Here is a 14028-nt window from a genome sequence, read left to right as displayed (position 1 = left end):
TGCTATACAAGTCATAAGTAGGAGTTCCAACCGGAGGTATCGGACACGAGTCCTCCAGTCGGGAATCCGCACCACAAGGTCTGAAACAACTGAACAAAGTACTGCGACCAGGCATCTTGCACACTAGTCGAGTTTCACAAACTTCAAGGGTTACGGGATTTACCAAGTCCCAGCAAAGAACAAAACCCTCGGTTTTTGGCGGCTGCAGTCGTCAAACAACACAACAAAGTACGCTAGCAAAGTGTCACCGACAAAAACACTCACACAGCGTGAACAACAAAAACACTCGCTAAAGTGTCAACAACCAAGAACTCTGGGAGCGACCCACAAATACTTAACTCAAAGATCGATGGCGTCACCAGGAAGGCCCGTCAATCGTCTCGCTATACCAAGGTCTACGCCAGGCGCCAAAACAGGTCTACAGTCAGGGCAGCAGTCCGTCGCAGCCGTCAGGAGGCGGGAATCTTCGCGGGAAAAGTCTTCGGGCCACTTATTTCGACAACAGGATCGATGAAGCGGAGTGCACCTTCCCTCGGAGATTTCACACGAAGTTCCTCACGATCGTCGGGCTTGGACCGGTACCACTGATGCAGCCCCACGTTGGGCGCCAACTGAAGGACTGGGTTCTTTAAGACCCAGCGGTGCCAGGGCACAACACCTGAAACCTTCGTGGGTAACCTGCTCCGGCGTACAAGTCACAGAGACACGGGACACTTCCTTCGACGTCAAAGATTCAAGGTTTATTTGCTGCAGGGAACACAGAGATCACGACAAGTACACAGCGTGCAACTTGGGGAGACTGCTTCAAATTGGTTCTGTGGATCCCTCCTTTTATACAGTTTTTACCCATACGATAACATGATACACAAAAGTTTACAACCCGGTTCCCACAATTATCCCCCAGAGGGGTCGCTTTGGTCACTTTGAAACACACAAGGTCCGGAACATAAGTGCGGAAACATTTGGCGGTTCCCAACTGTAAAAACCTATCTTCCCACCATTAGCAAATTCCAATCAGCAGTAAAATAGATCGAAATAGGACGAAGACAGGTGCAGAGGAAGACGGAGACAGTGGGGAGATCGGAAAGGGTGTAAAAGGGGAGGTATCGGGAAACACGAGATACAGGCATCAAAGAGACGTGCCTAATGAGATGCACGGCTGAGACAATAAGTCCGTGCGGCAAGATGAGCCTCGAGCGGCGCCATCTGCCTTACAGTAGCAACCCCCTCGTCATAAAGACACTTACAAAGAACATGTGTCTTCCGCAAATATCTTGGGAGTCCCAGGGTCGCGAAGCGGACAACGTCCGTTCGCTGGCTACTTGAGGGCAAGAGACAAAATGGATGCCGTATCTAAGATGGAACCCGTGGGTACAGATGAAAAACCCACATAACAAACGAACGGTTTAAGTTAGCACAGCGAAACTGCGCACACTTACTAAACTCGTCATTTGCGGTTCATAGATACCAGACTCGACCATATTCGTGCGAGTCGAAAACACCACTTACAATTGTCACGGAACCTCACCACCTTGGATCTTTCTCTATCTAAGGTAAAGGAACTGACAGGCAGGTTTTTATGACTGAGCATAATTTAACAAAATCCATAATTATCCTTAAACCGTTCCCATCAGGGGATAGGCAGGAATTAATCAGGTGGGAATGTTCCTTTTTCACAGCTTCTAGTATTGCACCACTATCAACTCCCCTCCATTTCAGTCGTAAACCGTCTCCTGAACGGGTGATGTCTCTGGGTCCATGTAAGTTAACATATGCAGGGCTGGGGCCTAAGGGTAAGACAACTATAAGGGGGTTGTAGTCTCCAAATGATGTTTCCAAAACTTTAGTCATTATTATAAGATCTATTAGACGAGGGGACATAAAAATAAAATCAATGGTGGAGGAACAGTCTCTACCTCTAAATGTAGGAACGTAGTGATTGCTGGGGGTATGTCCTGCTTCCAATGCGTTACTAAGAATATGCTTTGATAGCAGGTTGTCTAGTTCTAAACCCCTTCGCTCAGCTTAGTCCAATTGAGTTTTTTCCTCTGTCCGATGGTTCTTTGAAATTTTCGTGTTAAAATCCCCCCAATGAGGATCCCTATCTCCTCCTCTGTAACTATATTTTGTTCCAAGTTTAATAAAGCATTAGAGAGCTCTATAAGATTCTTATTTGGGACAGAGTAAAAATCATTATTATAAAAATGTATTAAATAAATCCGAGTCAGTCTCTTGTATTCTAGGACCTGTACATTCGGGTTCCTGGTTGGTAAGTCCCTAATGGTACCACCAGCAGATATTTTAATCCCGATAAATAGGCCGCCTAATGCGCGACCAAAGTGAGGCTTGGGTGCTGTCACACTAAAACAGTGATAACCCTCTATATACAGATTATCTGTAGCCCATGCCTCCTGGAGCATGATAATATCTTTACCATCCAATAACTGTACCAACTGCGGATCTGACAGTCTTGACTATAACCCGGCAACATTCCAACTGAGAATTGTCAGGTCGGATTTGCTAGTAGGTGGGTTTAGAATAGGTGACTTTCTCCTATCACCTTTATCTGTACCTAACTCAGCATTTGTCAGCATAGAGTGCTGGCAAGTTCCCTTGTATTACTGTAGGTAAGGGAGTGTGGTTATGTACTGCTATCCCCTTTGCTGCTTTTACTTGGGTATGTACTGGGTGTTACACTGTTGTGCTTGCCTCCTGACGTTGAGTGCCGACCTTATTATTTCCCAGTCAATCTTGCTCATCCAGGTTTGAAAGCGCTTGTTCAAACTGATTGTACGTTGGAATATTATATGTGTACCTCACCTCATTTCGGGGCATATTTTGGTTGCTCTTGGGGTCATGCCTATCTCTTAGTTCACACTGGGGACTGCGATAGAAAAAACCCAGGGGGAGAATAAGAACCCCTTCCCTATTCATATCTTTGGTTCCAGCTCTCTCTACAATAGTTCTAACTAAATTGGTATAAGAAAAATTAAGTACTATACAATCACCCCTTAGGCCCTTATTTGAGGTGCCTATCCAGGGGACTCTACGCACCATTTTAAAATCTCGGAATAGATGATTGCCTAGTCCAGCCCTAACATTTAATAGGTGCAATGCTCTGTTCTTTAGGGACGACCAGTGCTCTTCAGATTTACACATAAGCGGTGGGACATCCGCAAGCATCACTGTATATGGTGTTGATTCCGGTGGCAAGCTATGGTGTCCTCTTTTATGACCTAAGTCGGGGTCAGGGATCCTCCTCTTTTGCACCTCCATCCCTTTAATGCTTCCATGGTTTGTCCCGGCCCCTGGTGGCTCACCCTCTACTTGTTGGACATTTACTTTGTTTATGTATAAAACATGTTGCACCATTTCATTCTGATTATCTCCTTAGTGGGTATATTAGCCTCATTCTGGTTACATTGTTCTAGGGCATTTCGGGGTGTCAGTCCACTAATTGATTTTTGATTTATAATCAGAGTAGGTGAGAGGAGTTGTTCTATTGCAGTCAAACGCGTATTAAAAGCTAATAGTTTATCTAGTAAGGGCTGTAATAGTACACTTAACCTCCCTTCTATTTGTGATACATTAGTGTCATCGAGGGCTTCTTGAAGGGGTCCAGTAGTATTATTTGGTATAGTTAGATTAGGGGGAGTCATATCTGGTATTACTTCTATAGTCTGATTTTTTCTAATAGGAGCATTCACCTTTGTTTTGGCTGCTTTACGTGTATGCTGTGTTGTTAGTGGGGCGCCCCCTGCTTTCCTTTTTCTAGTTGGTACTGGGTCAGTAACAACCCCAGTTTTTAGCTGAGATTGCCAAGTGATTCTGGCCAAAGCCAGTGGTGGGGGCAATATTGCTGGTGTTGTTTTTAGAGTCGTGTCCTCCGTGTAAAGTGGGAGTGGCATCTCTAGTATCACTACTGATGGTTCTAGTAGTTGCGGAGATGCTATGATTTCCTTAGTTCAGCTAGGGCTATTAGGATTGTCAGGTAGGGTATCGGTGGTGTCATTCAGGACAGGCCCTGGTAAGTTGGGTCCCATAGAGGACCTACGTATTTCAATGGAGAGTCTTCTTTGAGTGTGTTCGATCTCCTTTATCAGGGCCGATTCTGCTCTGCTGAAGAAGGCATCAATGGTGCCTACCACCCCTTGAACCCCTGTTCCCTTATGTGTGCCCATGATCTATTCTGTGGCTAATATAAAAAATGTAAGCTCATGGTGAGGAACAATAAACAGTTTGAATATTACAGTCACTAACCGCTGGGCAAAGTCAGAGTTCGTAATCCAGTCCCAATAGTCACGGTGTTATGGTCATGGCCCAGCCCAGCCTTGGCCAGTCCCGGATGGCCACAGACAGCTCACCCTTTTCCCGGGCTTAACCCCGGCAAACACCCCCGCGCGTCCCGCGACGCGGGAACTCTGTGTTCCATTTGATGCGCCGCCTGGTGCCAAAACGAATGGTGGGCGTGGTCAGCCGCGTGGATCGCCGGGGGGTATTGGTCTTCCCTCTCAGCGACGGCGGCGGAGGAGACCGGGAGAATACGTCAGGCAGCAACGTGTGCCCCCAGGTGAGCAGGACAGCGTGTGGCAAAGAGTCAAAATGCGCTGCTGAGAGAACCGCTCCCCTGCAGCTCTGTGTTCCTTTTGATGCGCCGCCTGGTGCCAAAACAAATGGTGGGCGTGGTCAGCTGCGGGGATCGCAGGGGGTTGTGGTCTCCCCTCTCAGCGCCGTGCACAGATGTGGAAGTGCGGCGGCGGTGGAGGAGACCGGGAGAATACTTCAGGCTGCAACGTGTGGCCCCAGGTGAGCAGAACAGTGTGTGGCAAAGAGTTAAAATGAGCTGCAGAGAGCATCCCTAATTTCTGAGAGCAGACTTTGCCTATCTGTTGCTAAAAATCTTTCAATTTAGGACACTCCAATAACATATGCATCAAACTTGCAGCATGAAGATCACATTTAGGGCATTTCGTACGTGTGCTCGGTGAACCTACAGGAACCCATTTAGCTATTTTCTCTGGTGTATAATACAAGCTGCAGATAGTACGAAACTGATGCATTTGTAGATTAGTGGCATGCACAGACTTCTTTACAATATGTAAACTTTGCTCTATGTCCTTTACTGTGACCTCCTCCCCAAGTATCATGCTAAATTTATGAGCTAATTTGTAACAATTCCCCTTTCTATTACTAGTAAGAATCTTGTACATTCGACTGATCTTGAATTTAGCACTCTCTTGATATAATAGGTCCCATTTATCCAACTCAACAATATTAGTCAATTTTAAATGCTTCACCAAGAAGCTCTTAATTTGTAGATATTTAAAAAACATGTGACCGGGTAAATTAAACAAAATTTGTAGTTTCTCAAATGAAGCAAACCCAACATTATCAAATAAATCCCCCAATGACTGATTCCCAAAATCCGCCCTCTGTCGTAATACATTATCATGAAAAATCTCTGGGAGCATTGGATTCCCCCACAACAGAAGTTTATAGTGATAGTAGGATTGGTCACAGCTGTTAAAGGTAGTTTTCCATATAAAAATAGTATCCCGCACAGTCTTGAATTTTACCCGCTTAAAGTAATTAGGATCGGTAGTTTTATAAATATACATCTTACAATTTTCAGCCAATAACAGTTGATAAAAAAAGGTGGAGCAAGAAGGAATAAGTCAACTCTGGAAATGAACAATAAAAGAAGCCCAAAAGTACATTTTAAAATCTGGGAAGTCTATGCCCCCTTGTTCAAAAGGACACTTCCATAGAGCCATGGCTCTACGTGCTGTCCTATAACCCCATCCAACCTTTTAAAAAAACTGTTAGGAACACGTAAAGGAATAGATCTAAAGAGATATTAAAATCTTGCCAATATCTTCATTTAATTATGTTGGCGCAGCCAATGATACCGACCGGAAGTTTATGCCATTTTTTTAACTGGATAACTGTTTCTTTAATCAATAACTCATAGTTTAATGAGATTATTTGGCTAACCTTTGCTGTTATTCTGACCCCCAGATAAACATCTATAATGCTTACTCAGCTTAGGCTATCCCCCGTGTTAAAATTGACCACCACCTGTGTTTTGGGTGCATTTAGCTTATATCCAGCTACCTTTCCAAATCTATCTACTTCTTTTTCTATTTCTGACATTGCCCTTACTGGATAAGATGAAAATATAGCTTAATCGTCTGCATAGACTGTTACCGTTAATGTGTTTGTACCTTGCCTCAATTGAATGATTTAAAGATTTGCTTGTAACGAAAAAATAAAAGGTTCAATATAAAGTGCAAATAAAAGGGGAGAAAGTGGGCAACCTTGTTGAGTACCAAGAAATATAGAGAATATTTCTGATTGTGCACCTAAATACATTAGTTTGGCTCTAGGATTACCATATAGAGCTTGAACCCATAAGTTAAATCTTCCCCCTAAACCCGCCGTCTCCAATACTACCCATAAAAACTTCCAATCCACCTAATCAAAGGCCTTTTGTGCATCTAAAAGCAACATACCCAGATGAATCCCTTTTTTCTTTGGGCTAGATCGAAAGCAGAAATGGCAGTATCATTGCAGGTGCTAATCGAGTAGCTAAAATTTTGGCAAAAATATTGGCATCTGAATTAATAAGTGAAATGGGCCTATAGGAGCCACACTCCATAGGAGACTTATCTTTCTTTAAAAAGAAGACTATTCGTGTCAGGTTCCAAGATTCTGGTACTGCTCCATTTTGACCAATATATTGTATTAAATCCCTAAATGGCTTAATTAGGTGCTCCTTAAAAACTTTGAAGAAGTCCAGAGGGATAGTGTCCTCGCCTGTAGCTTTTCCCGAGGGGAGAGCAGATATTGCCAGTATTATTTCCTCACAGCTAATATCGTTACCCAAACTATTTTTTCTTCTCTTAATGTGGGCGAGTGTATGTTCTGAAAATACTGTTGTATATCTTGGTCGTTAGCAAAGGTCTCAGAAGAATATAGTTTCTTATAGTAAGCAAAAAATTGTTCTAAAATAACCTTCAGTTCTACGTATATAGCCCAATTTGCTGATTTAATTGCCTTGATATAAGTTTTAGCCTGATTATCGGCTACCTCATGCGTGAGGACCTTTCCCATATGTTCCCCAAACTCATATTGTGTAGCACAATATTTATTAAATCTATTCACCATACTATCTCTTAGTACCTTTTTAGCTAATACCCTTTGATCTAATCATTTTCGTAACAGCACCTCTTGGTTGGGTGAAGCAGACCAAACTGCATTTATATGGGCCTCTTCAGCCTGTATCATAAGCAAAATATCTTGTTGTTTTTGGGCTTGCTTTTTTTATTTTGTTGCAATATGAATTGCAATGTCAGACCACGAACCACCGCTTTCCATGTATCCCATATTACAATAGGTGTAGAGGTGTCCTTATTTTCCTGAAAGAAGAGTTTAAGCTGCTTGTTAATAGTCTCCACATAAGACTCATCAATAAGTAAGTATTTTGGAAAGGTGAAAGTTTTAAGTTTAATTTCTACAGGTGTGTTTCGAAATTTAACATAAGGGGATTATGGTCAGAAGTTATACGCGGACATACATTCATCTCAGCTGTAATAGCAATGCCGTTAGAAACCCATGCCATATCCATTCTTGAATATGACTGATGCGGAGATGAATAATAAGTAAAGCCTGCAGTGTTAGGATGCAAATATCTCCACAAATCAGTCACTAGATGCAATCTCCCCATTTCTATTATAGCTGATCTTGACTTTTTCATTCTGCGACCAGATGTCTGTCTGCTAGTATCTATATTGTAATCAATAATACAATTAAAGTCCCCATAATCATTTTTTCACCTTCACAATTTAAAAGTTCCATATTCAGTGAATCAAAGAACAGTGGTTTATCTAGATTAGGGCCATATACAGCACCTATAACATACTTTTTAGCTTGTATTTCAACCTGGGCCAGTGCCTATCTTCCAGCTCAATCCGTTAAAGTCTTTAAAGGGACGCAGCGAAATACCTTTTGATTTAAAATAGCCACCCCCCTGATGGAACAAGATAGTTAAGTACATATAATTGTTTCATAGCCCAGCTGACCAAATTACTTCAGATCCTTATAAGCTAGATGTGTTTCAGTTAGTACTACAAGATGCGGATTATATGTTTTAAATTCCTCATGTACCAACTGCCTCTTGAGTTTACTATTTAAGCCAGAAACATTCCAAATAATAAATTTAATTTTACTCATCATTTGTTTTCCTGTTTAATGTAGCCCATCATTCTACTAAATTTATTTATTGCCTGCCTTATTGTAATTATCTATTTTTTTTAGCTGTCTTGTTGAACATTTTTTCCAATTTTTCTCTTCGTCTTACCCCACCCTACATTCAAGAACCCACTCCAGTACCTTCGGAGAGGAATTACCCCCCTAGAAAAAAGCTGCCTAACAAGCAGCCAAAGGGAGACAATGCAACCCCCAAACAGCCCCCTCACCCAAAAGCCTCTACCATTCTACTAGTAGGAACATACAATTGATTAGCCTCATCACAACAATTCTACAACAAGTTACAGATATTCATCAATTTAGTGCTTCCCAACCTTCTCCTGTTGCCATGTAGTAAGGGCCTTCTTTGCTTCTTCAATGACTGAAAATAATAAGTTTGACCTCCTCTAAGTACTTTTAGTCGTGCCGGCTCCTGTAAAAAGATCTGTGCATTCAAGGATTTCATAGGCTCTATTATTTGCTGCATAAACCAGCGCCTATCCATCGTAGCCTTGCATAAATCTGAGCGTACAAAAAAAGTTACATTATCAAATGTTATCGGCGAACTAGGACGGGTCTTAAGGTATACAGCCTGACGTAACAAAAAATTGCCAAAATAAATTAACATAGGCCTTGGAAATTTAGATCCCTGCCTCTGTGACCCAAAAGGCAATCTATGTGCCCGCTGTATCTGACTGTCTCAATCCCAATCAGCCAGATCTGGGAAAGCTTTCTGTAATAAAAGCACCAGATAAGCTCGAGAGTCGGAACCCTCTTTCACTTCTGGGACACCAAATAGTCTCAAATTCTGTCTTCTCTGGCGGTTTTCCAGATCTTCCACCTTAAGTTGGAGTTCTTTAATAGAACTATCATGGGTCTGTGTTAAATCTGCTGTTTGTAGCACATCTTCCTCAGTTTCCGCGATACGTTGCTGAAGATCTGTTATATCGCTTACCAAAGAATCCACTTAGCATGTTGCAGATTGGATAGCCTGCATTATCCGTCCTAAGTTGTGAGTAATGTTCCTGTGCTTCTTGCCTCTGATCCTTTAAAGCTTGAAAGATCAGAGCTAATGATGGTTCTAGACAGGTTCTCGTACTTAAGACAGCTCTGTCATCAGCCCCAGGAGGACCTGGAACTGAAACATTATCAGTTGGCTTTACTTGGGCTGGGGCAGTGGGATTTATTGTAGGTATCACAGAAGGGGGAGACATACTGGAAACAACAGAAGTTCCTTCTGTGTCTTTCCTTATCACACCTTGGCTCTGAGGTGTGTCTGTCGGGCTGCTCCCAAAGAGTCTTAAGACCAATGACTTAACACCACCCTTCATTTGCACCCACCGGCGAAGGGAAGTATCATTAAGAATTTCTTTGTTACCTGATACACCACCCTGTTGGACCACTTTAGCCAGTGTATTCTTGTTAGTTCCCCTCAAATGTTTGACTTTAATTATTGCATTCTTTTTCTTGGCCCCCAATCTGGGTGTGTTCTTTATATTTGACTCTAGATCCTTCCGATATCCCTTTTGATTTGAACTTTGATGAGCTACCCCCTCTTCTGATGAGCTCAAGTTCAATGAATTCTGTGTAGCATTAGGCTTCTTTGCAATACTGAACTCAGCTACATTTTCTATTATACTCAAGCTATCAACGCCATCCTCTAATTCCTCTGTCATGCTGGTCTGAAGTCCTGCTTCTAGCACAGCATTTTCATTATTCAAATTCAAAGTCTTGTTATCCCCAAGATCTAAACTACCTGCCCCCTGCTCCACAGTTTCACCATCATCCGGTGCCCCATAACCTACTTCAATGCTAGATTGCTGGCCGGGTATAGCCCCCATAAGCAGCGACGCGATATCCTGATTCTAGCCAGTTTCTGTAATTTCTTTAGACGAAATTAACTCCGCTGCTTTACCTGAGCTGATCAACTGGAGAATGGGTTTACTGCCCAAAGTCTCATGTCTGGAGTCCCTTGTTCTGCCATCCTGTCCTCGCTCCGACTTGTTTGGACCACTGCAACGGGGGTGGTGGCTTCCCTGCCTGTGTAGTACAAGCCTGTATCTTCGGTGGGGCCATTCTGAGCTCGCTGCTTCTGCTGGCCAACCAGGACTGTGGTGTTGAAGCATTCCATGTTTGGAATGCATGAGACATCACTGCTAGAATGAGAATGTACGCATGGACATTCTGGGGGAGGACAGTTGATGAAGGGGACAGGGGATGGTGATATCGTTATGTGATCCATGCAGCAAGAGTTGTCAATAATGGAACGTGTGAACACATTTCGAGTACGAGCATACTTGCAGGTATGTGCGCAACACAGTAATTACTTTGTTGCAGATTTGGTAAAAGTTTACAATTTATTTATTCTTAAGACCCTGAAGGTCTGACTGCTGGAGAAAGAGCTGCGGCATCCACCAACAAAAGACTACAATCCTCGTGCGCCAGTACTCCAGCAAAGCAGTAGGGCGTAGTATAGCAGTAGCAGTATAACTTTGAATTATAGATTGAAACTGAAGCTCCTTTTCGGGAACAATGTTAGCTTGTTAGCTCGCTAGCATTTTCTTCCTTCTTCTCAGTTTTCTCCATTTTAGCGTGCTTTCATCCAGCAGAGGAAGTGGTTCCGATGGAAAAAAACATCTCACAAAGGGCTGTGGTAGTGCTTTTCAAGCTTTAGCAGGAGCTGCTTAGAATGCCTGACATCCCGGCGGCGTCAACCCGCCGTCTTGCTCCTCCCCCTGGGCAACCCAATTATCAAGTCATAACAACTTCATCTTCCAACAACAAACTATGCCGGGAGATACTCTCTTTCCCAATCTCCTCACTCCCTTTGTATTCCCAAACATAAGGCCTTAACAGAGTAAAAAAAGGCAACATGCAGACAGAATCCATCACTGAGCCCCTGTTTGGCATCCTCAATTTGTGCTTCAATCTCTTGATCATAAAGATAGGTTGCTCCAGTATTACTCAGTATGAATGAATGAATTCTTTTTATTGTTTGGTTACTCAAAACCATTACATTAAAACAAAATACAAGATTATAAAATTACAAAAGTTAAAACCAAAGAAGTTTGTGCCTCCGATGGGGCGGGATGGCGATGAGGGAGGGTCATATTAAGGCATGGGTCTTCTAAGTCTCTATGGGGGGAGGCCCTCCCGTGCCATTAGCAGAGTTCGTGTCTGATAAATGAACTTTCCGAAGGAGGCCATGTGCTTTACCGTTGTCAAGGTGTAGAGGTAGGTGGTCGCCTCCTTTGCCGTGCGGAGTCCTGATTGTCTTAGAATTGGCCTAAGATAGAGATTGCGGGCCGCGCGCAGGGCCGGGCAACAAAATAGTAAGTGGGCCAGTGACTCACGTTTGTACCTGCAGAGCCTGCATTCCCGAAATCCCGAGCAGGCCGTGGCGAAGGCATAAAGTTCTTTGAGAGGCAGCGGGTGTAATCTGTAGGCTAAGATCTTATGAAGGGCTGCGCGGCCCACGGCCTGCTTGAGGTGATGTTTGGGATTATGCAGGATATGTGGTAGGACCAAGGTCCCGTGTAGGTTCTTTTTTGCCAGCGACTCCAGGTCCAATTCTATTGACCGTGCCCGTACTTGTTTTTTGATGGAGTTTTTGATGGCACTGTAACTGACATGTTCGGGATTCCAAGACTCAAAGGCAAGATTGAGTTGGTCCTTCGCCGCCTTGAGAGTGGCCGACCAAGGGTTCCCCGATTCTCTGAAGATGCAATTCAGTGTTGCCTTAAGTGTATTCTCCTTGGCCGTCGTCGTTAAAAAGTAGTACTTGCTTAGGGCTGCCATCTCTTCCAAGTATTGCTGATTGAGTGAGAACTCCAATCGGACGAGAGTGTTTCTGACACACCTCGGAAGATGGAATAATCTCTTGTAGGCTCTGCAGTGGATTTTTTCTAGTTCTTTATGCAGATTCCCTGGAAATGCTTGGAGTGCATAGTTTAGGGCCGGCATTAATATTGCTTTGAGTACACGTTGGATAGCCATTGTGGACGGGCTATATAGAGAGGCGTGCAGCTTGCAAATGGCGTAGGTTATAGATTTGCCTTTGCCTTGAATATTCTTTAGGTGTGCGCTAGAGAGCCCCGACTCCTGAAAGCAAATTCCCAAGTAAGTATACCGCTGAGTGCTTTCCAGCAAAAGGTTGCCAAGCCGCCATTTTAATGATTTTTTCTTTGGATGCTTTCCAAAGATAATGATTTTGGACTTAGACGAGTTTGCTACAAGCTTATTTTTGTCATTGTATGCGGCGAGTGCCGTCAACGCCTTTTGTAGCCCAATTCTCGTGTGGTCCAAGAGCACCAGGTCGTCGGCGTATTGCATAAAGTGAATTTTTGTCCCGCCGATCTTTGGGATATGCAATGATGCTCCAGACAAGGCTCTCTGCATGTCAGCTGTATATAGATTAAATAGCATTGGAGCTAGCACGCACCCTTGTTTTAGCCCACGATCCGTGTTGATCTTTGCTGATGCATGGTCCCTCGAGAGTTTAATTCTTACCCACGTTTTGTGATACAAAGATTGGATCGCCCTCAACAAAGCTGGGTTGATGTTCCATTGGGCCAGCTTTCTCCGCAAGATTGCACGATCTACCCCGTCGAACGCCGCCGAATAGTCAATAAAGCAGGCGAATAAGGGGGGGCTTTTGCGTGTCCGAGCGTGGTGGACCAGATAAGCGAGTGCAGTAATGTTGTCAACTGTGGCGGACCCTGGTCTGAATCCAGTTTGACAGAATGGCAGGAGACCTTCAGCGTTCGTCCAGTCTGTAAGGTCCCTCAGGATCGCACTGGCATATGCTTTGCCCTCGATGTCTAGAAGGGCGATCAGGCGATAGTTTGATGGTTCAGATTTGGGTCCCTTTTTGTGGATTGGCAGTAGTAGCGAGCCTCTCCATGAGTCAGGAACATCCCCCAGAAGCCAGCATTCGGTGTACAGGTGGGTCAGGGTCTTTGACCAGAAGTCGATGTTAGCCCTAAATAAGTGTCCGGGAAGGCCATTAGGCCCCGGGGCACCATTTTGTCTGATGTTTTTTAGGAGTTTTTGACACCAACAGTTTTCCCGGCGGGGCAGTCATCTCAGTGATTAGATCTAAGTCAGCTCCAGCATTGATTGTTTCATTTTGCTTGATGACAGGGCCGGTTTCAATGTAGAGTGCTTTTACATGAGCGACCCAGATAGGAGCCTCGAGGGAGTTTTCTCGGTGGTTTGTACATCGTCCGAGTGTGCTTATATAGTGCCAAAACTCCTGCGATTTTCCTGGGCTCAGTAGGTCAAAGATTTTCAGCCATTGTGCTTCGCAGTGTTCTCGTTTAGCCACCCAGACCTTCTTTGAATGACTTTTGCTGGCCTCTTGGAGTTGTTTCTTCATTTGGCTAGTGCCGTGTTTATAGAAGAGTTTACGTTTCTTGCTCAGTTGTTTGGCACTGATTTTAAGTTCCGCCTTGTGTCCGTATGTGGATTGGGGGTCCCTGTTAAATGTGCTGTTTGAGGTTCCACGAAGGATCGCAGCCAGGGTCTCAGTGGTGGTATTCCAGGTTGCTATTGCACCCTTTACCTGTGGCCAGCCTGGCCACTGATTTGCCCAGTTGTTAAAGGATGTAATAGACGTCTGTGCCCATTTAATTCTTCTGGGCAGCATTATCAGATCTTCGCTGTTTGATGCGCCAATGTATTCGAGCCTGTGGCGAGTATCCGCAATGAGGTTCAATGTGATGGTTAAGGCAGCGTGGTCGCTATCGTTGCGCGGCTGAACAGTGAAGTCTGACATGAGAG

This window comes from Lissotriton vulgaris, chromosome 6, assembly GCF_964263255.1.
Source record: "Lissotriton vulgaris chromosome 6, aLisVul1.2, whole genome shotgun sequence".
Lineage (NCBI taxonomy): Eukaryota > Metazoa > Chordata > Amphibia > Caudata > Salamandridae > Lissotriton > Lissotriton vulgaris.
The sequence above is the reverse complement of the archived record's forward strand: the minus strand, read 5'-3'. Positions refer to the sequence as shown.